Source organism: Thamnophis sirtalis, unplaced genomic scaffold (assembly GCF_051295495.1).
Source record: "Thamnophis sirtalis isolate CommonGarterSnake01/CBP01778 unplaced genomic scaffold, rThaSir2_p1.2 scaffold_7, whole genome shotgun sequence".
Taxonomy (NCBI): domain Eukaryota; kingdom Metazoa; phylum Chordata; class Lepidosauria; order Squamata; family Natricidae; genus Thamnophis; species Thamnophis sirtalis.
The window spans coordinates 69,709,393-69,726,713 of NW_028261387.1; the positions used below are offsets into that span (position 1 = coordinate 69,709,393).

General features: G+C 39.5%; 1 protein-coding gene across 1 annotated transcript in view; it reads right to left on the minus strand.

Annotated features, from left to right (window-relative positions):
* Window positions 1–15,617, minus strand: part of ARHGAP40 (Rho GTPase activating protein 40) — a 65,569-nt gene extending 49,952 nt beyond the window's left edge. Inside the window, exon 1 of the mRNA XM_087720365.1 lies at window positions 15,512–15,617. The gene's annotated coding sequence lies outside the window, so the exon portion shown is untranslated. The remainder of the gene's footprint in view (window positions 1–15,511) is intronic.
* Between the last annotated feature and the right edge of the window lie 1,704 nt (window positions 15,618–17,321).

A 17,321-nucleotide genomic window follows, 5' to 3' on the forward strand; every position in this document is an offset into this window, starting at 1 on the left:
GAGGAGCACATTGCAATAGGCCAACCAGGAAGTGATAAAAGGTATGAGTAACCATGACCAGTGCCTTCTGATCTCTGAATGGGTACAACTGATGTAACTGATGGATTTGTGGAAAGCCCTTCATGATTACAATTGCAACTCATCCCACAATAATGGGAGTCCAGGAATCCAGATTTCACTGTGCCTAGGGGAATGTTACCCTATCCAGATGACGGAAGATCTCTAAAAATTGGAGCAAAGGGTTGGAAGTAGGCACTTCACTTTGATATGGTAGGTCAAAGCTTCTTCTACTATATCCAGCCTTCCCCCCCAAGCTCCAGACACTTCTATAGTCCTTGACATTAACCCAACACTCTGCTTAGACTAAAGAGGCTTTTTTCTTGATATATCTTGATAGCACTTCCTTTTGTTTTGCTTTTCTTAATCGGAACGTTGTATGCCGTGAGCCGACAAAAGGGCGAACGTCAAAACCGCACCCGACTAAACTGCGTCGCTGATGTCATCAACACGGCGACAACAGCCAGCATGAAGAAAGAAGGGTACTTTACAATAGCGCGTCAAAAGAAAGCCGATTTAACTTAAGGTAAGGGTTAGGTTTAGGGTTAGGGGTTAAGTTTAGGGTTACTTTTACAGCACGCTTCTGTCTCTACGCTGTTGTCGTCCTGTTGATGACGTCAGCGACACAGTTTAGCCGGGCGCGGTTTTGTCGTTCGGCCTTTTGTCAGTGAACCTTGTATGCTTAGACCACGCATTCTGCAGGAGTAAGATAGGAAGTTAATAATACCAGTCTGACTACAGGTCAAGAGTATTCTAAACCATACCCTGGGGGGGGGGAGGGAAACAAGCATCAAACTACAGCTTGCATAGCTGAAAAACATCAGTTAAAGTAGTAGCTGATCTAGCACAAAACAAGCACCAATCTAGGAATTTCTGGTGGGGGGGAGAGGGGGGAATCACCTCTCTATTCATTACCCAGCAACTTGGGACAGGAAAAATAGAATTAAGACTAAATGACTAAATCTTTTAAATGTTCTGAGAATTTAAATCCCTGAGTATTACATGGCTTTATAAAGATATAAATGAAGAGCTGAGGTGGCGCAGTGCTTAAATGCAGCACTGCAGGCTACTTCAGCTGACTGCAGTTCTGCAGTTCGTCTGTTCAAATCTCACCGGCTCAGGGTTGACTCAGCCTTCCATCCTTCCAAGGTGGGTAAAATGAGGACCCGGATTGTTGTTGGGGGCAATATGCTGACTCTGTAAACCGCTTAGAGAGGGCTGAAAGCCCTATGAAGCGGTATATAAGTCTAGCTGCTATTGCTATTGCTATAATTTACAGATGAATGCATAGATGTGAAGGGGAAAAAATCTGGGTTAACATTATTATATTGTCTGTATGTCAGTGTAGGACTGTAATGGCAAACCTATGGCACCCATGGCAGAGGTGGCATACAGAGCCGTCTCTGATGGCACGTACGCTGTTGCCCCAGGTCAGATCTCCACGGTGTTTCTTTCATGCAAATGACGAAACAGAAGCTCACAAAATAAAAATATCTTACCTCCTGACGCGCAACTGGTGTTGGGATGCCTCCCGCCAGCCAGCAGGCATGCGCGCAATACACGCAGTTTGGGCATGGTGTCTAGAACGTTCGCCATCACTGGTATAGAGTCTCCTGCTTGTGCAGGGGATTGGATTAGAGGACCTCCAAGTTCCCTTCCAACTTTGTTATTCTATTTTACAGTCCATCTGCCGCATTCTGCCATCATATCAGGGTGAAATTCAGGAGGTTCCGACAGGTTCTGGAGAACCGGTAGCGGAAATTTTGAGTAGTTTGGAGAACTGGCAAATACCATCTCTGGCTGGCCCCAGAGTGGGGTGGGAATGGAGATTTTGCAATATCCTTCCCCTGCCATGCCCACCAAGCCACACCCCACAGAACCGGTAGTAACAATTTTTGAATTTCACCACTGCATCATATACATTTTTATTACTAGTGGAGCTGCAGAACATTTTGGAAACCTTAGGGCAGAAGCCTTAGGGCAAAAGAAACTATTAAAGTGTTCTTTTAAGTTCTACTAATTTATGAATGTCTTCAAATTTATTGATGCCCTTCCTCTTTTGTACAGAAGCTGCAACTACTAAACAACAACATATCACCATAATTACCTTATGCGATGCTTCATCAACTATACTAGTTCCTACTCTGTTTCCGGACCCAATAAGTGTTTCCTTACATTTTAGACTGTGTACAGATTCTCAGGCTAAGCTATAATTTGTTCAGCTTTCATTTGCTCAGTAAGTCACAAATGGTTATTTTTATACAAAACCAATGAAATTGTAATAGACGATCTTAATTCTAAAGTTTTCCTAATTTAGAATTAAAGGATTACCCATTTCCATATCTGGGTATCTTATTTTAACCCCAGCATCAGAAATTTTCCTTCAAAATCCCTTTACCATCTGACCACTACCAGCAAAGTTGTTTGTACAGCAATGTCTTGCTTTGAGATACTTTGAACTTTTTTTATTTCCTAGCTTTCTCTAAAATTTGACTTAATTTTGTTGAATTTCACATAATTTACTTTACACTTATCCTGTTTTGGGGTCACTTCCAATTCATCACTACATTACTTTTGGATCATTCATTTGGTGAGACATTTGTGATTTGTATCATATAAATATAAATAAGTTATTTTACTAGCATTATATAAAGCACTACTAAACCCAGCAAAACTATTGTTCAGATGAGAATCTGTAATTATGAAGGTCAATTCTAAAATTCTGGTTTGTTTATGAGCTTCTTTTAAATTATGAATATTTTTTGGATAAAGGCCAGCAATTGTCTTCACTTATGTATGACTGCATAAAACCAGAATATTTTGGTTTGAAGAGCTGACAGACTTGTTAATTTAACAGTTCTCTAAGAATAACTGCACTTTGTCCAAATCTACACTCTCTTAGCTAAACAAAATTTGTTTCCTTGTTCAATGAAAGTTTTCTTTTTTCTCTTTTTGTCTTCTTTCGACTATACCATAACACACACACACACACACACACACACACACACACACACACACAAACACACACAATTCAAGCAATCATGAGCCAAGGTGGCACAGTGGTTAAATGCAGCACTGCAGGCTACTGCTAGATCAGCAGGTCAGCGGTTCAAATCTCACCGGCTCAGGGTTGACTCAGCCTTCCATCCTTCCAAGGTGGGTAAAATGAGGACCCAGATTGTTGGGGGCAATATGCTGACTCTCTGTAAACCGCTTAGAGAGGCCTGAAAGGCCTATGAAGCGGTATATAAGTCTACTGCTATTGCTATTGCTATTGCCTTACAATTCAATGAAGGAAGAAATTAGGGGTACTTTGTGATCAAAAACTAGGCTTAAAAATTTATAATGCTATAGTTGCCCAATGCAAAATGGGTATTTATAAAATGGATAATAAATGCTACCATTCAACATTTCCCAATGCCTTTCCCTTCTCCATTCTATTATCAAGTCACATTTTCCCATCCCTTCTATTCTTGTCCTCATACAGAAGTTTATGTATTTTTGATACTGTAGTCCAGATCATCAGATGAAGACTCTGGTTTTTTAAATAACTGCTTTAGTAGCATGCTTAAAGGGGGGGGGGGGAGGTGAGAGACCTTGAATTAATTATAAATAAATAAATTATATTTATAAATAAAATAGAACAGGTTATGCATGTGAGCTTCCTAAGGACTACATGCAAGTTTTTAAAAGATTATTCTTTGCCTCATACCAAATATGAACACATTTCAGTGGTCAAGAAAATGTGTTACATCCATAAATACCTTCCTAATTATTTTGAGTTCAAATGGTGTATGGATTATGTATTCAAGGATAAACTGAATGCAGATGAGTACTGCCTTCAATCAGATTATTATTTTCAACCCCAAGTGAGGAAGAATAGGAGAGCAAATGGTAAGGTGTTAAGTGTGAAAACCTTTTGCTTAGACAAATGTGATGTGAAGTCAAGATCAAGAAAATTGTTTCCATATGGCCCCCAATCAATTATGTTAACTCTACCTTATATTCCATTTACTCAAGTCAAGATGTAGGAAAACACATTTTAATGAAGTCTAAGCAGCTGCTTTTCAGATCAGCTGCTAAGGATGTAAATAAGACAATCTCTCTCCTCAATTCCAACACAAAAGGACAGGATTTCCTTCTACTATGTATGTGTTAAGAGTGTTATTTGCAAATGCTGGGTTTCTTTGAGACTCAACTGGGCTATGAAAACAAGTCAATCTCTTCATTTTGTTTATCCACCTCTTTCCCAAAGGATATCCTTCCAGATCTGATACATTAAGGCCACCTGCCATTGAGCAAGTAAGACCTGAAGAACATCGAATCTTCACTTCAAAGTTTTCATATTTATCTAAGCAAAATAACAATTTTTATGAATATTTCATTCTTTCATTCAAAAGGCCTTAAGCAGCATACAGTACAATCATAGGCAACAACAGAATCAGTGAAAGTACACTGAATACATCTAATTTAAAACTAATAAGAGAATATAAAAAACACTTGAACTGTTATTTAGAATCATAATCCTCAATAGATGCACCAAAAATAATAATAATTTTTGTCTAGTCAAGGCACATGTGAAGATTAGTGGTATTAAGGAGTGGTTCGCAGGCAAACATATGCAACTCAAAACTCTTTCAACAAAAATTTAAAAAAAAGATTCCTGTCTAATTTGACAGGGAAAGCCTTTAGTTATTATAAAATAGTTCATTGACACAAGTAAGTAATCATTTCCTGTTATGCGGCTTTGAACAGGTAATGTATATACATATGAGAATCATCACAGGGACAGGATTCTCACTTTACACTAATGCCCCAATATTAGTTAGTTGGTTTCCTGTACTTTAATAATTTACAATAATTTATAAGGCATGACTTATGCCTAAATTTGATCAGTACATCAAGTCAATCATGGTTTCCTGCAATATAAGAATTCAGTCAATACCTAGGGATAAACAAAATAAACAATCCCCCTTCCCCATTTTTCAGACCATAAAGTGATCAAAAGATGGGTAATTCTTATAATTTGCCACAAGTTACTGTGAGCAATTTGGGCAACCATATACTTAAATAAATTAATAAAATGACTTATTTTTCACTCTTTCCCTCTTCTTATTGTCCTCTCTCACTGCCAGTAAATTCTTGAACTGCAACAGTTAAAGAAGAACAAGAAGATTTTAGAATGTGTGTATATCTTAACATTTCTTTTCATTCACACTTTAGCCAAAACATACATTATTTTGGATCTACTGACTAATACAACTTCTTTTGGAAATAAATGCTGTTAGTGCATCTCAGTTGTGGAGATCAGCCCATCATTTAGGCCATAGCAGCTGTAATTGTCTCTTCAAGAAAAAATAGGCTCTTCATTTTTTAGGAAATATTTGGAACTTCTCTCTTAATATACACTACCACAGCCATCACATGCCAAAAGTGGGGGAGCACAGGGGGGGGTCGTGCGTGTGCATGCCGACACCTATAATTCTATGCATCCTCCCCCCACACATGCGCATGTGGAAACCCCCCCCCCCATTTCTCCTGTTTTTGGCACGCAATGGCACTGTGGACCCGTTTTTTGCCCTCCCCAGACTCCAGACCCTTTCTAGGAGCTGGGAAGGGCGAAAAAGGTCTTCCACGTCACCCTGGAGGCCTTCTGGAGGCAAAAAATGGCCCGTTTGCCGATTTCCAGTTGGACCAGAAGGCCCGTTTTTCACCCTTCCCAGGCTCCAGACCCTTTCTAGGAGCCTGGGAAGGGCAAACCCCACCCCCACCCCCCAGAGGCTGAAAACAGCCTGTTTACTGATGTCTGGAGGGCCAAGAAGGCCTGAATATCAGCTGGCCGGTGTGCATGCATTCCAGAGCTGAGCTTGCGTGTCCACCAATATGGCTCCCCATGCCACCTGTGGCACACGTGCCAGAGGTTCACCATCACGGCACTATGAGATGAAAATTGCAGGAAGAGAACTCTGATATTCCCCTACTGAAAGCTGCTTAGGTTTTCTCCTATATTTTAAGGAGATTCTGGAGATGTTTTTTTAAAAAAACACAGAGTTCCTTTGTCATTATAGGTAGCCCTCAACTTACAACAATGTTTAGGGACAGTGCAAAGTTACATCGGCATTGAAAAAAGTGAATTATGATAGGTTTTCAACCTAGAACTGTTGCAGCATCCCCAGGGTCACATAGTTAAAATTTCACAACTAATAATTATGATGGTTGCAATATCCTGGGATCATATGATCACCTTTTGTGACCTTCCAACAAGCTAAGTCAATTGGGATGCCAGATTCACTTAACACCTATGTTATTAACTTAACTGCAGTGATTCAATTAACAATTTTGACAAGATCGTAAAAATGGGACACAATTCACTTAGCAACTCTCTCACTTAGCAACAGAAAATTTTGGGCTCAATAGGGGTTGTACGTCGAGGACTACCTGTGTACAATTTCTTCACAAGTTACTGCCAAGCTACTTCACACATAATGTACTACATAATATATATAGGAAATAATGGCACATCTGAAAGAAGAAAAAAATTATAACAATTTCTCTGTAACAGGCATTATAGTCATGCAATAAATGTAATGTAGGCAAAGTCCATTAACTTAATACCATCACTTAGTGGCTTGAACTGTTTATATCCCACCCACCTGTTCCTGACTCAAAAATTATTAAAACTAATAGAAAAGTAGTATATGACAACAATCCTCTAAATTTCAGTTAGAAGTCATTACTCTCAATAAAACTAAAGTTGACTTTTTGGAAGAAAGAAATGGTTATCAAAATAGTTTATTGTTAGATAGTCCTCATTTAACAACTGTCTTGTTTCACAGCTATTTGCAGTAATGACAGCAATGAAAAAGTAACTTTGAATTATCCTTGCAGTTATGACTCTGCTTAATAACCAAGTTGCCGGTCCCAACTGTAGATTCTGAACACATCTTCCTGTATGTCTCTCAAATTAAAAGTTAAATGATGGCTGTCAGTTTCCATTCCCCTTCTATTTCTTTTTTGGAAGTGGCCTTTGTTAAGTTTCTATATTCCACTGAATTGCATTTTCTTCTTCTTTCACTCAGTAGATTTTTCAGAAGTAGAAGGAACCTCTTTCTGTTTTCTGAGAAAAGGTCAAAGGAAAACTCAGGAGGGAAACAATCAAGTGATCAATTTATCATGCGTACTAATAAAGTGACACAACGTTTATATGAAATTATATGATTGCCTAGGATAGTTATTCTTCAGTGGTTGTCATGTGACAGATAAAAGGTTTGTGAGAAAACCACAATTGGAAATAAAGCTAATTAGCTAACAACAGAAATATTTGGTTTGATGCATCACAGCAAATCCAGACTCTGAACCGCCTTATTGCTAGAGAATGCAGACACATAAGAATTTTAAAAAATCCTGGTAACTTCCTGAACAAGTTTCTCAAGTTTTGTTAGCAACATTTTTGGAAATGGTTTACCACTGTCCTTTTCTTAAGGCTGAGAGAGGGTGCTGGCCAAAGTCATCAGCTGGTTTTGTATCTAAGGTAGAAGAAGAACTCAGTTTCCTGATTTATAGTCCAGGACCTTAACGACTATACCAGGGGTCAAACTTGATTTCATTGAGGGCCACATCAGGGTTGTTTGACCTAGGGAGACCGGGGTGGGTGTGACCAACTTCACTCATGTCGGGAGCACCTCTGGTGGCCCATGTGCTCCATCAGCAAAAATGGGCTCCCCAGCTCTGTTTTCATCCTCACGGTGTCTTGCAGACCCTACAAGTGAAAATGAAGCTCGGGGGGACCACACATGGCCCCCTGAGCTCCACTTTCACTGGCAGAGGGCTGCCTGGGGCCATTGCAGCTGAAAATGGAGTCTGGGAAGGCCCTCCCAAGCTCCATTTTCGCTAGCAGAGGCACTGCGGGCCAGCCTTTTGCTGTTTCCAGGGCGGCCCTGTGGCCAAATCTAAGCACCCCATGGGCTGGATCCGGCCTGCGGGCCTTGAGTTTGACACCCCTGTACTACACCCACCTAGCTCTCATTGCAACTGATTACATGCCGTCAAATAATTGTCAACTCATAACCACCAGATAAGATTTTCTCCATGACGATCTGCATTTACCGGTAACCTGGTCTTTCAGGTCTTCTAGCAATACACTCATCTGCAATGTAATTGAGCTCATACACTGTTCTACAACAACCATCCAAGCTGCTGCTTGTTGTCCTCTTCTTTTCCTTATCCAGTATTAGAATCTTCCCCAGAGAGTTAAAACATCACAAAGTTACTTGTAGGAAAATATTTGCTTAGATTAGCAAATTAATGGTATATAAATATGAGAAACATTCCCTGAAGGTAGACTTACAAATGTAACCAGAAAACTGGTGTCTGTGGGGGAAGTACAAAAGGAATCAGAAGGACACACACTACAAATAAGGACTACACAGGGTTTAAGATATTTTGCTTCTAGAGGTGAAGGACAAGATGTTATCGCTTCTCTCACACTTCCACATACAAAGGCCAGATGGAATGCTTCAATCAGCATCAGCAATAACACAGCATCCTCTGCCAACAAACAGCAGGCTAACTTGGAGGATATGTATCATACCCAACTCTATTTTTACACCCAAAAATGCTGTAGTGTAGCACAGAATACCCTGCGTTTTGGAATACATATTAGCAACTGTCTTTGTTTTGAGCAAGCTTTTTCAATTGGGCAGTCTGCAGGTAGTCATACCTTCTTCTGAAACAGTTACAGAAGCACAAACAAGACAATCAAATACAGCATAAGCTTTTTTTTCTAGTGCGATATGGGGGAGGGGGCGGAATCTTAGCTTAGCTTCCCATAGGCAGATTTTCTCACAGAGTAAGATATGGGCTTGCCGAAGTAGGAAAGGAAGATAGACTGTTAAAAATTGAGAAGAAATTTTGGAAACAAAAACTTGTAGGATTTGTAATGGCTGGCCACTTGAGGTAGAACTAGACAGCACTGACTCTTGAAGATTTCTTGTTTTAGTAATGAACAACGATGACTGATGATTTTGAGATGGACTAGAAAGTTACGATCTATATGAGGATTGTTGGTTCAAGAGGTGCTGGAGGACCACCGAAACAGAACAGGGCATGATCCAAAGAAGAGTGATTAGAGACCACTTTAGGACTTGCCTATCCAGTAAGAAACTGGAAAACCAAATTCTATCAGCCCAAAATTGCTGCCACCAGTTTGAGAAAGATAGATTGGCAATAACTTTAGCCTTTAATTCTAAATAGAAGTAGTTACAGTTTTTAGATTTTGAGGTGTGTTCAGATGTTAAGTTAACATTACTGATTGCAAACATTTTCGGTACAGAAAAAGTTCCTGTTAAAGTTAATAATAATTTATTGAAATCTATATGCTTTCCAATACTCAATGACAACAAGCCACTGCTGTTATCTTCCAAGTGACTCAGAGAAAGGAGAGAGCAGGCAATGAAGCTTAATTATCTAGTTGTAAATTATGCTTGGAAAATTAAGCTGGAGAATCTGAAAGCACATTTTTGAAAGCAAACTCCGAAGACACTGAGTTCAAAGTCTGTTTTGACCATGAAAGACAGCTGGGTGACTTTGGGCCAGTCATTCTCTCTCAACCCAACCCATCCCATGTTGTGGGTGAGACAAGAGAAGGAAGATGTATTAGACATGTTCATCACCTTGAATGTAACAAGGTGAGATACAAATAAATAAATCAGCCTTCTTTAAATGCACTATAACATAATATAAGGAGGGGGAGAATGCACAAGAAGCATTTTGTCTCATGACAAGAACAGATAGGGAAAATAACAGCCACACAGCTCAGGCTAACAGTAGACTGCAGAATTGGATAGATGCACTTCCTCCGTTTTCCGTATTTATGAAACAAAATGATAATAGCAGAAACCAACCAACAGAGGGAGTAGCTGCTTAGTGATCTTAGAAGTAGATCATTCCAGTGTTGGGACACTGAAAGAAAAAAACAAAAAAAAACAGAAGGGCCTTTTAAAGCCAAAAATGATATGATCAAAATATACTTTAAAAGGGAGTCAAAACAGTTTTCAATGCATTTTTCAAGTTAAGGTTGAAAGTCCAAATGACATTATATCAGTGGTGAATTTTTTTTTTTACTACCAGTTCTGTGGGTGTGGCTTGGTGGGCATAGCAGGGGGAGGATATTGCAAAATCTCCATTCCCACCCCATTCTGGAGTCAACCAGAAGTGGTATTTGCCGGTTCTCTGAACTATTTAAAATTTCCACTATCGGTTCTCCAGAACCTGTCAGAAGCTGCCGAATTTCACCCCTGTATTATATGCTAATGAAACTCAAGTATATTTGCTATTGTTCAGTAGAACTTTATTAGAAGCTACCAGAGACCATGTTCCTTGCGCGCCTTAATGTACTCAATCTGTATCATGATAGTAACTGAAATTTTAATGAGATTGGCTGGAAAATGCAAATACATTTAGAAGTTAGCATATAGGTACTTCCAGTTCCTTTTCTCTCCTCCCTTACATCTTTTTCTACAACAGTGCTTGACTTACGACTGTTCAGAGTTACAATGGACCTCCCTGGGAGTATTTACAACCTAGATTTGAAGGTCCGATTCCCACCATGTGACTGCAATTCAGATACTCAGCAACCAGGCCACATTCATAGCCATTTGCAGCATCATACAGTGTTCAGAGAAATATGCTGACTCTGTAAACTACTTAGAGAGGGCTTTAAAAGCACTATGAAGCAGTATACAAGTCTAAGGGCTATTGCTATTACATTGCTATCATCTCTTGCAGGTACTGATTAATCCCCTTTAAATTCAAAATATGTTATAGTAAAATAAACCCCACAGTTTAATTATATGCTAAGTAAAAAAGTATTTCCTCTCATCAACCCTAAATCTCCAACCAATTCAGTCCAACAAAATATTTGGTTTCGGTAATATAACAGAAAGGAAAAATAGTACACTACATTTTTTACTCCATAACTCAGAAATCTTGTAAGAATGTATTGCACCTCCAGATCACTTTTTTTTCTGAAATAGCTGTTCTAAAAGTTATTATCTCTCTTCCTTTGGCGAAGCTTTAATCAATTGACTTGATTAAAGTAATTCAAAGCATTGTTTGCTTATTTAAAGAAAAAGCAGGCAGCACATTAATGCAACTCGAAATTACAGATGATGGTTTTTATTGTTTTCAAGCTGTTGCTGCGAGCTGATGGTATGGTTCGTAAGTTGGGTGGCTATATAAATCTTTTAAATAAGTTACAACCATCACAATGTTAATGATCCATGATGCAGTTTGCAAGGTGAAAGAGCTAGGCTCCTTGGCGGAATTGAAGGACAAAGTACATTCTGTGCTTTTAGAACTGCCAAATGACAACATAATTTGCAGTCATACAAACAGTGGCTCATGATTAAATATTAATATATTTCATTAAATAATCTGAACACTGCTAGAGAGAAGTTCCCCAAAGATGGGCTCCAGCAGGAGTCTGAAAGCTTGGAAGACAAAACCTCTGGTTCCAGTGACCGACCCAGATTGGATTCTGCAACATTATCTTGAGACACGTATATTTGCTTCATTCGTAATCTGAACCCTTGCTATGAAGCTGCTGTGTCTATAGAACATTGCATTTTTTAAGCTGGTTTCTTTAACTTAAATGTTTGTCCAATTTTTGTTCTAATTCACAGAAAACATCATGGAAATAGTATATGTATATTTTCCCACTACTTGCATTTTATGCAAATACCTACAGTTCAGTTCAAGTGAAGATCAGATTGTATAATTTCATTCCAATTTGTTTGTAGGACTTAGTCATTCAACTGGTTGTTTTCTTATTTTTTTTAAATCAAAACACTTGTGAAATTAATATTTTTCTATCCTCATTTTTCTTCATTAAAGACATATGTACCTAGAAAGCTGCACACATCAACAGTTTAATACTAGAAATAGTACGATAGAGTAACAACCATAATGATAACACATTTCAATTGTTAGATAAATGCATAATTGGTAGACGTATTTTTAAGGAAGGGATGCCTTCAGAGTTGATAATTATCTTACAAAATGTTCCATTACACCCCTCTCCCCCAAACGTCGAGCAACAATACATTAAAATACCAGACGGTTTGGATGAAATCATCATATTCTCTCAAGCTAGAGTCTGTACTTTTATGAAACAATAGATTTCCCAAGTGTAATAAGATACAAGTAATACCACAGAAATCGCAGTAAGTTCTTCATCCAAGTTGATATCCAGCCAAGTTCCCCACCTTCAAATCTTGTATGATAAATCTTGTATGATAAAAGCTGATTCAGCCATGAGTAAATTCTATATACCAAAAACCATAACACATCTACCAACTCAGTTATTATGGATAAGGGCTGGAACACAATGCAGGCAGTCCCCATTTAGTGGCCACAATCAGCACCCGCAACTCATTTGTTAAGAAAAGTGGTTGCTAAGTGAAATCACAACTGTGCTTATGATCTTACTTCAGCTCTCCTGAGGATTGACCTCAAAGTTACTTTTTTATCACTGTCATAACTTCAAATAGTTGCTAAATGAGGCAATAGTGAAACAAGGATTACATGTACAGTACTACTAATCCCCCAAGGAATGAATAGGAACTATTGACCCATAACAAGAAATCAAAACGTAATTCAGGACAACAGTTGTAGAAATCTTTGTTTTTATTTCATTTGTCTGTTGCCCAACTTGCATCAAGGCGAGTTGGTGGCACAAAACATTAAAATAAAACTTTTCCCCTCATCACACCATCTGGAGTTAGTAGTTTATTATTATTGCACAAATTTATAATATGTATTATTTAACTTGGTCTAGAAATCCAAAAGGAATACCCATGGAACCCAGAACCATTGCCATCATTTCACAAAATTTTGTGAAGCTGGGTACAGTATTTTTTTAAAAATATTCTAAAATGTATTTTGTTACAATTGGCACATTGCTTTAAATTTCCGGGATGAAAAGATGACAGGAAAACCTCTTGGACTTTTGCTTGTTTTGAATGAATGTTAAAGACAGCAAGCACAGGCCAGACTAAAACTTGGTAGGAAAAAAAGGAAGAGGCAAAAATACAGTATAGTGCTAATAAACAAAGCTCAATCATCATAAAATATCATAGATTCCAAACAGTGGAACATGATAAATAGTGTCTGAACTTGAAGAGTACATTTATTCAAATTCAAGATGGTCCAGCTCCAAAAACATTCTGAGCGGCTTACCACTGTAAAAGGATACATAATATAAAAGAAAATCATAAATTAAATGCAAATCTCATGACAATGCATAGAATTCATGAAAAGTTTGGCATTCTCACTGGAAATCTTCTGGAGAGTTCTGCCCCCATCCCCCACTGCATGATGTTTCTGCTACTGCAATCTTCTGAGATCTCATCTATTTGAAACATTAAGTTCTAATTGTTATTTTATTTTGGTGACTGGAAATTATATAAGACTGCCTCATGTGCACTGGTGTCTGCAGACATATTGCAATAGATAGATAGACAGACAGACAGAGGTCATGAGTTCTAGTCTCACCCTAGCCATGAAAGCCAGCTGAGTTATTTTGGGCCAGTCACTCTCTTTCAGCCCAATCCATTTCACAGGGTTGTCATTACAGGGAAAATAGGAAGAGGAAGGTGTGTTAAGGTATGTTCACTGCCTTTGAGTTATTTGTAAAAGAAAAATATACTCAGCCTAAGGGGAAAAGAGTGATAATTTATGAATTATGCTGATCTCTTCTTCATCAACTCCCTGCACCAGCTATTTTGGGTTCAGTTTCCTAATATCAGATTGTGAAATCTGAGAATTATCCATCTGGAGGAACCAGACTGAATCCTCTTTTCAAAAGCATTAAAACTATTTCTCCACCAGTCCTACCCTATCCAGAGGAGAAAGATCATCCACAGCGATCATGCTCCAGTTTCCAGATGATTTTAGAAGGAATTTGCAAACGATATATTACTAATTCTTTTTAATGTGAACTCGAGTCTCCCCCAAACTGATTGCCTCTGGCATAGAAGCAGCCATCCTTCCGAGTACGCCTCGCTATTCCAAGCCAAGCAAAAAAACCAAAAAAAAAACCCCACCATGTGTTTTTGAGCAAGCCCAACGGGAAAAGCAACCGCCGGCCTAACGGTTCATCCATTTGCAGTCGATCACCATTTACAATGCAGCTTGTCAGCTGACACCGACAAAACGCTGTTTAATGGTTTGCCCAGGCAGGGAGGGAAATACGATGCGCCCCACCGGATTACAGCAACGCATTTCAAAAACAGCAAAACCCCACCTTGGAGCTTAAAGTGGAGTAACCTCTCGCTTTGCCATGACTATTCCTTTAAAATATGTGGAATATCGCGTTTTGGAATGGGCGGCTGTAACAAAACATTAAAAGCGTCCTGGCAGTTATCAGACAATGGAAATACCAATACACTGAACAAAGGACGTAGCGAAATATAAAGAATTTAAGAAACACGCATCCTTTTAAAGTCCCCAAACGCCAGGCACATTAACCCAAGAAGAAGTAGTGGTCCCAAAGGTGCTTTTTTTCCAAAAGGCGAGTTGACTTTCTTGGGGTATTTTTTTCCCCTTTGAAAACGTTTCGCTTCTCATCCATGAAGCTTTCGGTTCTTCTATCCTCTTGCATGAGAAGAGAAACGTCTGAAGGGGGGGGGGGGGCAGAAAGTCCACTCGCCTTTGGAAAAAGCGCAGATCTGAATGATTGAGAACCTCTCCGTGGTAAAAGGTTGGAAAAACCAAAGAAACTTTACTTGCGCGCTGGAGAGTTGAACTTGCTCGGAGCATGAACTTTTCCAACAGAGGCGCGTTTTACTCCCGAGGAAACCAAGCAAGGCTCCTGCTGCTAGATTGCGCAGGCAATTCTTCGCCAGAAGTGAGCTGCGGCGAACAGCCGACAAACCCCCATAGGATGGGAATTTTTTGAAATACCGCAAGGGGAATACCAGCAGCAACTCATTCCGCTTTTCCCGTGTAGGAGTCCTCTCCCCCCCTCCCGCTAATCCAGGGGACTACTACTACTTCTTCTATTCCACTTCTAATTCTATTGCGCTATATAACTAGCACTTGGAGTATGTAACTCGGGTGGCTTCTTACTCAGGGACGGATCCTGCTTTTTGGGAGCCTGGAGTCCGATTTAGAAAAGTTGCTCCTCCAGGAGCCCTTTAAATCTGGGGTTCTCCACCTTTTGTTCCTCGCAAAATAGACGCTTGCAACAACAGGAGGAAAAGTTCTCTTTCATTGCGGCGAACGGGAAAAAGATGCACCGAGAGAAGCTGCTAAAACTCGGGCATGTCCGTCTCTCCTCCCTTCCCCGCCACCCTTTTATCCTGGCAACCAAGGGCGCAGACAAAAGCCTTCAAAGCGCACGGCTTCCCTGTTCTTGGCATGGGACGAGGATCGGGGAAGCGGCTTTTCTACCCACCTTCAAACGGCTCGCTATCTTCCCTCGCCCGCGATGAAGCACTTCTGAAGAACAAAGACCCCCGTCGGCCCGCCGATTCCGCTCCAGCCGGACGAACGCGGGCACTGCGGCGAAAAGCAGGCGAAGCAACCGGCCACTCCCCCGCCTGCTGCTCCAGCTGGTGCGAGGCGTTTTGCTTTGCGAGGTCGCCTATGAATGGAGCCGGGGGCGGAGCCCGCGGAGTAGTGGGGTGGGGGTGGGTTAAGTTCTGGGCAGAGAGAAAGGAAAGGAGCCGTGCAAAACGAAAAGAGGAATCATCTTTCTTGTGCCCACGATGCCGTGGGGTTTTGTACATCTGCAATTTGGAGATGTTTGAGAACCACGTGAACCAAGACTGACGTATAACAATTTCCATTGAAGAAACTTCTTTTTTGAAACGAAAATAGTTGCAAAGGATGCGGGATAAGATTACACGAGTACATCATCGGCGTCCCTTCCAGGAGTTCAGCAATAACTTGTGAAAGTACCATTAAAGTGACCCAAAGGTGCTTCTTTTTTTTAAGGCAACTGGATGTTCTTGGGTTTTGAAAATGTTTTTGCTTCTCATCCAAGAAGTTTCTCCAGTTCTAACTGGTGACAAATGACTGAACTGAAAGAATATAAATCTTTCCATTTCCCATCAGTTAGTTAGAACTAAAGTAGCTTGTTGGATGAAAAGCAAAATATTTTCGAAGGATTAAAAAAGAAAAGTCCAATTGATTTAAAAAAAAAATCCTTTGGGACAACCATGGCTTAGATGATTGAAAATCTCCATAGACATTTACAATTAAAGTCCTTTAAAATGTATTTACTTGAATAAGTGATTGATATTCTTGTTTGCTATGGACTGATTCCAAACAATTTAATAAATTATTTATTACCTAGAGAGCTAATATTACAAAACTATATGTATTTTATTTATTAACTGAGGGCAGGGAGACATAAACGGTAAATCAGTAGTAGGTAAGAACCACTAAAGTGCACATTCAAGAGATGAGCTAAACTTTTTGTGGATTTTTCTAAAGAACTTGCAATAAATTCAATCTGTTTGTCCAGAATCAACATCCAACTCACGTTTCTTTCCTGTTTGTAGACAAATTCCCACTTTTATTGTCATACTTAGTCATAATATTAGGTCTGTATTAAGTAGTGTTAGAGATGGGAAAATAATTTTAAGTACAGGTAGTCCTTGACTTATGACCACAATTGAGGCCAAAATTTATGTTAAGTAAAACATTTGTTAAATGAGTTTTGTCCCATTTTACAACCTTTCTCACCATAGTTGTTCATTGCAGTTGATAAGTTAGTAACCGAGCTGTTAAGTGAATCTGGTTTCCCCATTGATTTTGCTTGTCAGAAGGTCACAAACGGGAATCGCATAACCTAGGGACACAGCAATGGTCATAAATATGAACCAGTTGCATGTATCTGAATTTTCTTCACATGATCATAGGGATGCTGCAAAGGTCGGAACTGTGAAAAATGGTCATGTCACATTTTTCAGTGGTAGTGTAACTAGGAAGTCACTAAATGAATTGTTGTAAGTTGAGAACTACCTGTACAGTTACAGTAACTGAGCCACATTACACCTCAAATTATACACTGAGACTTGACATAAACATTCCTCCAGAGACTTTGTGAGAAGTTTCACCAAAGGGAAATAAGACATTCCCCCCCACACACACACACCTTCATATCAATGAGGAGGAACAGATGCACAGATGCAATGGTTCACTTTCATGCTTAGGACCAAGGTTAACCAGCTAGGAGTATTAGACATATATAAGATTCT